Source organism: Hipposideros armiger, unplaced genomic scaffold (genome assembly GCF_001890085.2).
Source record: "Hipposideros armiger isolate ML-2016 unplaced genomic scaffold, ASM189008v1 scaffold_703, whole genome shotgun sequence".
Classification (NCBI taxonomy): Eukaryota; Metazoa; Chordata; class Mammalia; order Chiroptera; family Hipposideridae; genus Hipposideros; species Hipposideros armiger.
The window spans coordinates 359,471-371,135 of NW_017732053.1; the positions used below are offsets into that span (position 1 = coordinate 359,471).

The following is an 11,665-nucleotide window of genomic DNA, read 5'->3' on the forward strand; positions in this document are numbered from 1 at the left end:
AGTGCAATGATGGTGCCAACTTGGGCCGGTGAAGCAATGTCCTCCACAACTAGACTGAAGAACAAAAGGACAGCAACTTGTCTGTTCCACTTCCCCCAATTCCCCAGCACTGTTCCCATCCCTCCCAATTCCCCATAAAAATCTTAAAAAAAAATGGTACTAATAGCACATATGTAATGTCTTATATTCTCCTGAAATCTTACCTATATCCTCTGGTCCTTGGTGCATGCTCTGTCTAGAGTCACATCTCATATTGATTTCCTCTAAGAGAAGGTGTAGGTGTTATGAAATGTAAATAAGCTAATGAGGGTAAACAAGAATCTCTTTTCTCTAGGACCTGAGACTATTTAATAAATATAGCCTCAAATCTTCACCATGCATTGGTGCATTTAAGAATCAGGAAGCAAATGACTGATCAGGACCTCACTGGGAGCCAGAGCAGCTAGAATGGACATTCGCAGGGCTGACCTGCTCTCAGCTGGTGTGCAGCCCTGACTTCTTTGGAGTACTGTGGATCCTGGAGCAATTCTTTCATCCCTCTTATAGCCCACTCCTTTTCCCAGGGGATGACTTCCTGCCATTTGAAGGCAACCAGAGGCCCTTTATGTCCTCCTTCATACGGAGCTCGGCAGTCACCAGTCAACAGGGCTCACTGTTGTTACTGGATCAGGCTCCTCGCACCCCTGTTATCTTACTCTGACTCTTACTGGTCCAGTTCCTCAGCCTTCCAGCTTTCATCTGTCTTACTAGAACTGCCTGTAATAGATTTCCTCCCCTGTCCTCTATCATGTTCCAAACACTTCACTGCTTCATTTTTATGGGGATTTTCAAAGCCACTCTTGTTTCCCGCTACCACCCTTGGACTTAGGAAGTCAGATACACCATAGAAAGAGGATTCACCTCGAGGGCTCAGGCCAAGAAGACAGGGAAGGTGATATTGAGAGTGAGGGAGATGGAAGGGCGTGGTTTTCACAGGTGAGGCCTGGGTCACAGTTCTTACTCCCAGTGTGCAGAACCCAAGGAAGCCTCAGGAGACTCATCTTTCCTGTTTCATGAATCTACTTTACAGAGGCCACGGCAAATGAGCTCCACAGCCCGCTCTGAACCCGTCTTTCTTTTGGTCTGTGACAAATGACTTCTCTAATTGAGTGGATCACAACCATGTGGAGCAGGAAGGGAAGATAACCAAATTTGTCTGACTTTCAAGTGGTCTGACAGACGAGTGGCATCCTGAGACAAGATCACACTGCAGGAGTATAGGTTCTGAAGTGGCCTGGCCTGGACTTTTATGCCTTTTGGGAAGTGATTCCAGGAGTCCTTTGTACCACCCCAGCATCTGCAGGTGTGGGCTGGGGCTGCACCAAATGTAAGCAGGGGCATTTCACTTTGTAGGGCATTATTAGAAAAGCTTTTCAAACATGCAGTTTTGTCCTGGATGGGCTGAGGATAGCTGAGTGTGGAGTTAAGGGGTTGAGATGGGGGAGAATGGACCAGAAGAACACTGTCCATGAGAGAGTCTGGAGAAGTCTCAGCAGCAGCATGATAGCAGAGGACCAGAGCTCCAGGGAAGGGCAAGCAGGAGATGGGATTTGAGCTGCCTTTTAGGGAAGCAGCCTTACCAGCAATTCCAGTTTAAAAAGTAACTTTGCCAGCACAGATCAAGTCTTGGCTCCTTCTGCCTGGAACACATCTTTGGGGCTCAGCCATGAGTCTCTCCAGCCACTCCTTAGCCTGTCATTTCTGGGTACAGTGGAATCTCCTATGGCCTTTTTGCTGGAGTAGGTCTTAAGGGCCTTGGAGGAAGTCAGGCCTCAGACTTGGACAAGGCTGATAATTGATAACAAAATAGACTGCTCTATTGCACAAGGAACAAGGAGAAAGTGGGCCCCATTGTCAGGGGGAGAAAGACGTGGCTGGATTTCACCGCGACCTTTTCAGTCATCTTTCTGCCAGAATCTTTCCCAATTAGCTCTTCCCCATATGCATTGCAAATGATGATGTTAGGAAGAAGAAATCCAGTTAAGATGGAAGGAAACCTTATCTTGTTTCAGAAGACAGTACCCCTCCCATTCCAAAACAGAAGTCTGTTGTTTCTACTGATGACATAGGATGGGCCCTCATTAGTCAAAGCAGGTGAGTCAGCTCTACCTTACTAGACCAGTCTTGGGGCAATATTCCCGATACAGATGGACACAAAGGCTGGCGATTGTAGGCAACAGTGGTCTGTGGTTTGAGGATGGTCAAATTCCTATAACCTATTCTTTAAAGCTGACTTCTTAGTTCAGACTCTACTTCCACCGGGAGGCCATCCTTTATAGCTCCAGCACATGACAAAATCCATTTCTTCTGAAGCATGTTTTTCTGTAGTATGGTCTTTGGCTCCAAATTGAATTATATTTGTCCTCCAATGATTTCATTTACTCTCAAACCTTTCTCTTTATTCAGATTCCACATATGTTGTTCCCCTCATTAGTCCCCAAGCGTGCAGACCAGTGCTAGACATGCAGAAGTTATTCACCAAACACCCACTCAACTGAGAAAAAAAATAACTGGAACAAACAGCACAAGCAGCCTTGTATGGTATGAGGCAGGCTGAGGCACCAGCATCTCTCCCATCTTCCAGACTCAGCCTTCCTGTAAAGTAGCCCTTCCACTTTGGAGAGGACAGTTTCACATCATGACTCTCATTTCAAAGCTCCAACACCACTTCCTGCTCCTTCACATCAGATAATGACCTTGCCTCTGATGTCATAAAGAAAATTGATGTGATCAGAAGAGAACTATCTTCTCTTTCCACATGTCCTCCAGTCTTGTGGCGTTTGTACCACACAGCAGGTCTCCTTCTTATTTCAGCAGCAGAAGTGTCCCTGTCTTATCTGAGGCCCACTTTGTACTTGGACTCTGGGAATTGTCCTTTGTCAAGGGCTTTACCCTGCTTCTTCCCTTTCTCTCTCAATTTTTCAATTTTTTTTCTCTTTCCTCCCCCTCATCACTTGTAATTGGAAAAAAAACAATTGCCTCAATATTAATACTAAACACTTATATCATGCTGCTTACTCTGTGCCTGGAATGGTTCTAACTGCTTTATACATATCAACTCATTTAATCTTCACATCAACCCTATTAGGTAGTAGGTTCTTATCCTTTAAAGATGAAAAAACTGGGCCTGCTGAGTGGCTCGTTGGTTAAGAGTTGTCTTGGGAGCGCAAGCTCTGAGCAGCAGGGCCACTGCTTTGGATCCCACATGGTCCAGTGACACTGCCCTCTACAGATAAGATGGTGAACAACAGCTCAACCTGGAGCTGGGCTGCCGTGAGTCACTGGCGAAGGAGTAGGCTGCAGTGGGGCTGCAGTGGGGTGCCGTAAGCTACCGTGAGTGGCTGGCAGCCAACATTAGTGCCTGGCAGCCGACATGAGCTGTCGTGAGCCTCAGTGAATAGCCGTCCAAGGGCTGGCGACCAATCTGCCTTAGCCGGGAAAAGCACAATGATCACAATACCAACATGGGCCAGTGAAGTGACGTCCTCCACAACTAGACTGAAGAACAAAAGGACAGCAACTTGTCTGTTCCCCTNGCCGGCGAGGGTGTAGGCTGCAGTGGGCTGCCATGAGCTACGGTGAGTGGCTGGCAGCCAGCGTGAGCGGTCATCCAATGGCCAGCGACCAATCTTCCTCAGCCGGGAAGAGCGAAATGATCATAATACCAACATGGGCCAGTGAAGTGACGTCCTCCACAACTAGACTGAAGAACAAAAGGACAGCAACTTGTCTGTTCCCCTCCCCCAACTCCCCAATAAAATCTTTAAAAAATAAAAATAAAAATAACAATGAAGAAACTGAGGCATCAAGCTCATCAAGTTCTTTTGGTGTCCAAGAGAGAATATAGACACATCTAAACCAGAATACTAGATTCCTTCTCACTGCAAACCCATTTACTTCCTAGTCTTCTCCATCTTGTTAAATGTTTACCCTGTTACTCAGGACAAATTCTAGGAGTTATCCCTAACTCTGTGCTTTCTCTTACATCTCACACTGAATCTTCCTCTCCATCTCACCTTAACTTCTGTGCCCGTATCTCACCACTACGCTCTCTCCTCCATGGACCACTGCCCCTCCGGACTCCCTGTCTCTGTTCTTGGCCCCTCTGGCCTGGTCCATCCTCTGCACAGCAGCCTGAGTGATTTTTCTAAAATAGAAACTATATCATAGTACTCTCCTCCGTAAAACATGCTCCAGAATCTAAACCCCTTTCCATGGCCTATGGGACCCTACATCACAGGCCTCGCCTGCTTCTGCAGCTATTGCCCTCTTTTCCTTGTGGCCCCTTAGGGTACAGCCCTACCAGCCTTCCTTATGTCCTCCGAACATGCCAAGCTCATTTCTGTCTCGGTGACTTTCCATCTATGTTCTCTCTGCTCAGAACGCTCTCCATGTTACATGACTGCCTCCTCACTTTTCAGGTTACAACTTCAATGAGTGTCACCTTTCAGGTTGCAACGCCTGCTCAGACCTCCTGAGCTAACGAATCCTTCAAATTCTTCTCTATCTCCATTTTATGTTGTGGATAGCACTTCTCAGTATGTGAAATTATCTGGTATAGTCATTATGAATGTTGTCTGTCTCCGACTACCACAAAGTCCCTCATCCTTGTCAACACCTGGAGCTCCTGGTCAGCACCTGGAGCAGGGACGTGTCTGTCACCACCATATCCCTAGTCCTAGAACTGTCCTTAGCACAGGGCAGAGACTGCACATCTGTGGAGGACCCCAGCTCTCCTCCTGAACCTGCAGAGAAAAATGAACAGTGAGGGTCCTCTAGAGAACAAGGAGGTCGCTGGAAGTGGAGGCTGGGGGTTTGTCCAGCCTTTTCCCTCTCTAAGCCTGTGTCCAACTCATGGCCATCTGCCCCTTCCTGATTTACTCCCATTTGCTCAGTATGAGTAAGCCATTAGCCAGTTTGTTGCTGTGGGTGGAGGTGGGTGGAAAGGGTGAGGGCAAGCACGTCATGAAAACACAGGCCACAGTCCAGGTTGATGGCATCAAGTATTAATGACTTCAGCTGCATTTAATTAAAAATGGAAGGGCTTACAGGAACACAGATCTGTGGGCTAGTAGTCTGACTTCTGCTCTCGTTTGTGTTCTCTTCCAAGCTTCAATTAAGGAAACAACAAAAGATCCCTGTCATGGACCACGTGTGGTTATCTCATCAGCTAAGACAAATATTTTTTCTGGTTATGTTTATAGAACCCTTTCTTGTTTCCTTGGACAACCCTGACTGGCATTATCTTGTTTAACTTCTCTTCATCTGGATTTGCATTTGTGGGGGCAGCTTTTTATCTGTTGCTCTTTGCTGCCTTGGGTCTCTAATTCCTTTGGTTTTCTTCTCTTAGCTTTCATCTGCGGGGCTCTTTTAAAATTAAACAGTTGATAATTTTAAGCTACCAAGGCAGTAATTAGTATTAATTTCAAAAATAGACAACATGGGCTCCAGAGGAGCCCTTCGCGATGCTTTTTCTCAGTAGCGTCTCATTGCCTCCCAGAGAGGGTAGCACTTGGTATTCCTCTCCCCATTCCCCATTCACATGCTTCTGCTGCCAGGCCCTCCCTCTGTCTATCACAGGGTGAAAACATCAGACATCCCCTGCAGACCTCTGGACTAAACCCCACTGCCTCTGGGGGCATCTGACCCTTGAACAGCCCCACGAGAATCACAAGTGTCATTTGGGAATCTACTTGTCTACTTACCTCTTCTTCAGGGGCCTGCCAGCCTAGGCACTGTCAGGGCCAGGAGAGAGGGACCTGTATGCTCAGGAAAGACTACATGTGGTTAAGCTCTTCTCCTGTAGTCTGGGCATGGTTGTCAAGGCTGCAGAGGGGCAGCAGACCGCACCAAGCAAAGCAGTGCTGTGCAGGAAGCTTGACTCAGGTGCCTCTCAACATCTTAGTCATTTATGCATTTTCCCTTTGGATAATGGCTTCTCAACTGTGCGTTCTCAATGAGGGAGCTATCCCCACAAGCAGGGGGATTGGTTCTCCGGGGATGAAAAAACCATACACCTTTTGTGTATAAAGCACTGATATGCATACAATACATAAACAGATATACAGTATATCTGTGGCATTAAATTTTTATAGGGGGCAAGGTGATCAGGAAAAAGATGTTTAAAAATACTCTTTAAGGTGTGGAAATGACAAAAAGATCGAGGTATACCCTCCTAGTCTCATGAGCTTGCCTTTCTCTCTCCTGATCAAAGCTTCGCTTTCAGCAAAAAATCTAAAACATGTTCCCTCTAAGTTATAAATGACTGATAAAAGTTTAAAATAGCATCTCTGCCAGATATACCTGCCTATTAATAGCACTGATGACACCTTAAGATAAAAAAGAACAAGGCTCCAGCTGTGGGATTGCAGGCTAGAGCAAGCAGAGGGCATGCTGCTTTTTGAAAAACTTAAATTTAGTGACCAGATCTTCTTAAATAAAATGTTTGAGTGCTGGCCGAGTGGCTCAGTTGGTTAAGAGCTCGCTCAAGAGTGCGAGCTCTGAGCAACAGTAGTTCGATTCCTGGCACAAGCTGAGCTGCTGCTGAGTTGCCAACAGGTGGCAGGGTGGCTCAGCTAAATAAATAAAATGTTCAAACACATTATCTGCCAAAAGATTTTTAAAATTCATTTTAGATGTCAGAAGCTTCTTTTTAGGTGTAATTTAGACATAAAAATTTTGGAACGTCTAGGATAATTTGATGATTTTTGGCAAACCAGGATACAGTTTTGAAGGCGGGATAATTCTGAAAGTTCCAGGACTGGCTGCAGGGCCTTCTCAGTGCCCCTGGAATCAGAGCTTGGTCGGCTCGACTTTACAAAAGGCAGTTATCAGCACTTACCTGATCAGATAGAGGCTAAAGGGACTACGGTGTGTGTGTGTGTGTGTGTGTGTGTGTGTGTGTGTGTGTGTGTGTGTGTAGCAGGAGAGAAGGCTTTTGCTTCTAGACGATCTTCTGTACCTTCCCTTGTGCAGAGGCAGCAGCCATGAGCCTCCCACTGCTCCCTTGCTCTATGGATACACCTGACTGGATTGTGTGTGCCTAAAAGGCACTAAAATGAGTATCACGGGCAAGGCCCAAGATCCAGAAAGTCACCCTCCCACTGTTCTTGGCTTTAACCAGAATCTTACTGGTGAACCATGTCCAATGCAATTAGAATTGTTTAACTTGGACTAGAGGGCAGAGGAAGAGGTTATTTACATGGGGAATACTGATAAACTCTTCTCTTTTTCTGCTGTTTTGAATACAGATGGGATATAAATAATATTCATGCTTTATTTATTTATTTCTGCTTAAAACCAAATAAGAGAAATTGGGCTTGATCTATAATGCAGAGATGAAGGGTGAATATAAGGAAAAATCCCAGCACACTGTTAAACATTGGTCCTTAGGGTGCTTGGTTTTGTTTCTTTTCCTGGAAAGTGTGGTAAGAGCGAGGCATATAAGAGATGGCTTTGCTGCTGCAGAACCAGTTAATATTTACTAAGCACCTGGAGCCAGGACAGTGGTAGGACCCTGTAGAAGCCAGAAAACACAGAAGGTGCCAAAAAAAAAATGTGCACACATTTTAAGAAAGGAAAAAAAACTGTATTAAAATTGTAATACTCAATATATACTGATAAAAAATGAATACAAGTCATGTGTGTACAGTTTTTTGGCACCCCTAGTGTATGCTCCCTGCTTCCTGAAAGATCCTGACTTTAGGATTAGTCGTTCTGATTCTTTTCATTCCTGAGGGTTCAGTGCATCACGGTAAAGCGAGGGGGAGGAAGATGTGAGCACTTGTTCAGGCTTTGCTTTTACTAACTTTCTAACCTTGGACAACCTGTGGTTTTCTCATTTATAATATGGTGATGACCATGGCTTTCCTTCTTCCTTCATAGGTTATTAAGTGTGTCAAATAAAGTAAAATATATGACAGTGTTCTACAAACTGTGGAATGCTATACAAATATAGTAACTGCTATTAATTTGGCTAAACCATTCTTTGGGCCTTGATCAAAGGTATTTCTGGCTGAAAGTGTTGACTGAGCCTGATTCCCAGGTTTGAATTTCAAAACCTGTGAAATCCATCCATTTGAACATCTTCCCATCTGCCCACTCAGTCATCACTCAGAGAGTATGTACTTAGTGGTAAGCATTGGAATAGGCGCAGGGATGCAGTGATGAGTTATGCACAGTCCCTGGCTTTAGGAAAGCAAATGACAGTCTAGTGAGGGCAGATGGAGAAGTAAACAGGCAATTACAGTGATGAGTACTCTGACCTGATCAGGTAACACATGCTAGACAACTTCACTCAAGGGTCCCAAATCCAGCCTTATGAGGTATAAGGTAGAGGGAAACTTCTTAGAGGAAATCATAGCCAACACGTCCTAAGTAACAGGAGTTAGGCAAGTGAAGATCATGAAATGGGGAAGATTCCAGGTTAAGGGAGCAGGGGATGAAAAGATGTGGAATTAAATGAGAGCTTGGTGAACTTGAAAACCTGCATGTCAAAGTAATGTCCCCACAATGCCATGCAGGACAGGAGACAGGGTGCATGTTAACCAGAGGCCACATCATGACTTGCTGGTCTGCCTAGCTAAGGGCTTTACCTAGAGAGTAATAAAGAGCTCTGAGGGGTTTTAAACAGGGACTGTTCAGATCAGATTGAAATTTTAGAAATGTCACTCCTAATGCAATTTAGAGGATGAATCAAAGGGAGCAGGACTCTCATGAAGACCAGTAAGGAGGCTGCTACAGCAATTCAGGAAGGAATGAAAGTGGACTGACTAGGAAAAAGTAGGGTGACCAAGAGCTTAAAGAGGCAGAGGCATCGATACAGTGGGAATAAGAAGAGTGAGAAAGCAGGACAGATAGGAGGTTGAGATCAGAGAGTAGGAGATAAAGTTCCTAATGAGGCCAGGACCAGGGTGTTGCGTTGAGAATAGAAGTGGGAAGTGAGTGGTCACTGAAAGTAAGGTCAAGGACCTGGGAAGCTTCTCCTATAGCTTTTTGTAAAAATGTGGCAAAATTCACAAAATATAAAATTTAACCTCTTACTCATTTTAAGTGTATTAAATGCATTGTATTAAATGCAGTAAGTGTATTCAGTGGCATTTAGCACATTCACATTGTGTCGCCATCACCACCATCCATCCACAGAATTCTTCTCTTTGCAAAACTAAAACTCTGCGCCCATTAAATAATAAATGCCCATTCCCTGCACCCCCGGGCCCTTGGTAACCACCATTCTACTTTCTGTCTCTGTGACTCTAACTATTGAAGGTATCTCATATAAGTGGAATCATACTGTATTTATCTTTTTGTGACTGGCTTATTTCACTTAGCTTAATGTCCTCAAGGTTTATGTATGATGTAGTATGTGTCAGAATTCCTTTTCCATTTAAAGCTGAATAATATTCTGTTGTATGTAATCCTATCCCTTTTAAAGGTTGGTTTGGGGGTAAAATATTTATTTCAATAATATTTACTTCAATAATATATATATATATATATATATTTCAATAATATATATTTATTTCAAATATATATATTTATTTCAAATATATTTATGTAAAATATTGATCAAAACTACAGTGAATGCTGCTGCCAAGTGCCATTCAATGGAAAGGCAGGGATCTTCAATACAGAAAGTGGGTGTCGAAACTTAGTAACAGTGTGTGACATTTCAACTTGTTTGGTGCAGTCAGTTGGGTGTGAGCTACGGTTGCGAGAAGGTGTATTTTAAAGTGTGCTGTAAATCATCCTCCATCATGACAATGCCCTATATCACACATCGCTTCTGGTATGGCAATTTCTGTCAAATAAAAACATTATGGAGTCGCGATCAGGAGTAGTGTGCTGGATTGTTCTCTCCAAGGGGGCCTCAAAGGAAAAAGATTAGCTGTGTCATCTTTGATCAGAAAGGTGATCAGCACCACGAAAGCCCCAGGGGCAATTGGTCCCTACAGTCAAGCTGTGTTAGTCGACAGGACCATTTACATTTCAGGCCAGCTAGGCATTGATCTTTCAAGTGGACAGCTTGTGCCAGGAGGGGTGGCAGAAGAAGCTAAACAAGCTCTTCCTAACATGGGTGAAATTCTGAAAGCTGCAGGCTGTGACTTCACTAATGTGGTAAAAACAACTGTTTTGCTGGCTGACATAAATGACTTCGGTACTGTCAATGAAATCTACAAACAGTATTTCAAGAGTAATTTTCCTGCGAGAGCTGCATACCAAGTTGCTGCTTTGCCCAAAGGAGGCCGTGTTGAGATTGAAGCAGTGGCTATCCAAGGCCCTTTCACAACAGCATCACGCTAATGGGGATGCCGGTGTTATTTAGTCTGGAATATTAATAATGTTTTTAAATGAACATCTTAATTTTTATAATCAGTGTTGGAAAGTATAAGACTGACTAAAATATCTTAAGTATTATGGAACTATCAAATAATAAGGGGAATTGAATATGAATTAAAGATTAGATAATGAATCTAGTTACTGATATTATAAAGTACATTTATGTACACTCACATTACTGGATGTAAGAAAAGAGACACACTTTGCATTGCGTAGTTACTCAAATGAATAAAAGTAAAGGGAAATAACATGCAGGAAAGATGAGTTACTATTCCTGAGAAATAATAAAGAGTACACCTAATTCAGTTAAATCCTATTAATTTAATGGTGTGAAATATTTAGTTCTCATATCATATACATGATTCTGCTTTTACTTGAGTAAAATTAAAGATTTACGTTTGAATGGTAGAGGTAAAAGAGGAAAAAAATGGACCAAAATTTTATTTAGCTAATATTTTTCTAATGGAAATAAAATAGACATGCAGATTTGAAAAACAAAAACAAACAAACAAAAAAACCCCATTATGGTGTGTCCTCATCCACCTTATTCACTGGACCTGGCACCGTGCAACTTCTGGCTCTTCCCCAAAGTAAAAATGACCACAAAATGTAAACGTTTTGAATCAATTCAGGACATTGAGGCAGCCACGACAGTGCAACTAAAGGCACTCACGAAAGAAGACTTCCAGAACTGCTTCAGAAAATGGCAAGAATGATGGGATAAGTGTGTTTGAAGTGAGGGGGAGTATTGTGAGGGGGATTAATGGCAATATGTCTTTTACTGTAATGAATTTTTTAAATTTAAACATTCATCGTATTTTGTGATCACACTACATGCTACACACACACACACACACACACACACACACACACACGGTGCCAAATAAATGTATACCCATTTTAAGAAAGGAAAACTGTATTAAAATTGTAATACTCAATATATACTGATAACAAAAGATAAATACAAGTCGCATTTGACTTCTGCAATTATAAGAGGTGCTCAAAGTGGTTACCATCAGTGTCCAGACACTTCTGATTACGGTGAACTATTGCTTGAGCAATGTTTCCACTTGTATACATTTTTTGGCACCTCCATATATATATTATATATAATTGTATTTTATATATAATTATATATAATAAATATTATATATATAATTGTATTTTATATATAAATATATATGTGTATGTGTGTGTGTGTGTATATATATATATACAATTGAAATGTGTTTTACTCCAAAACCACCCATCCTATATGTGAAGTACTCTGATATTTTATTTCTGTTTT

General features: G+C 42.8%; 1 pseudogene; it reads left to right on the plus strand.

Annotated features, from left to right (window-relative positions):
* The first annotated feature begins 5,852 nt into the window (after positions 1-5,852).
* Positions 5,853-10,796, plus strand: LOC109373290 (ribonuclease UK114 pseudogene; annotated as a pseudogene).
* Positions 10,797-11,665: the final 869 nt, after the last annotated feature.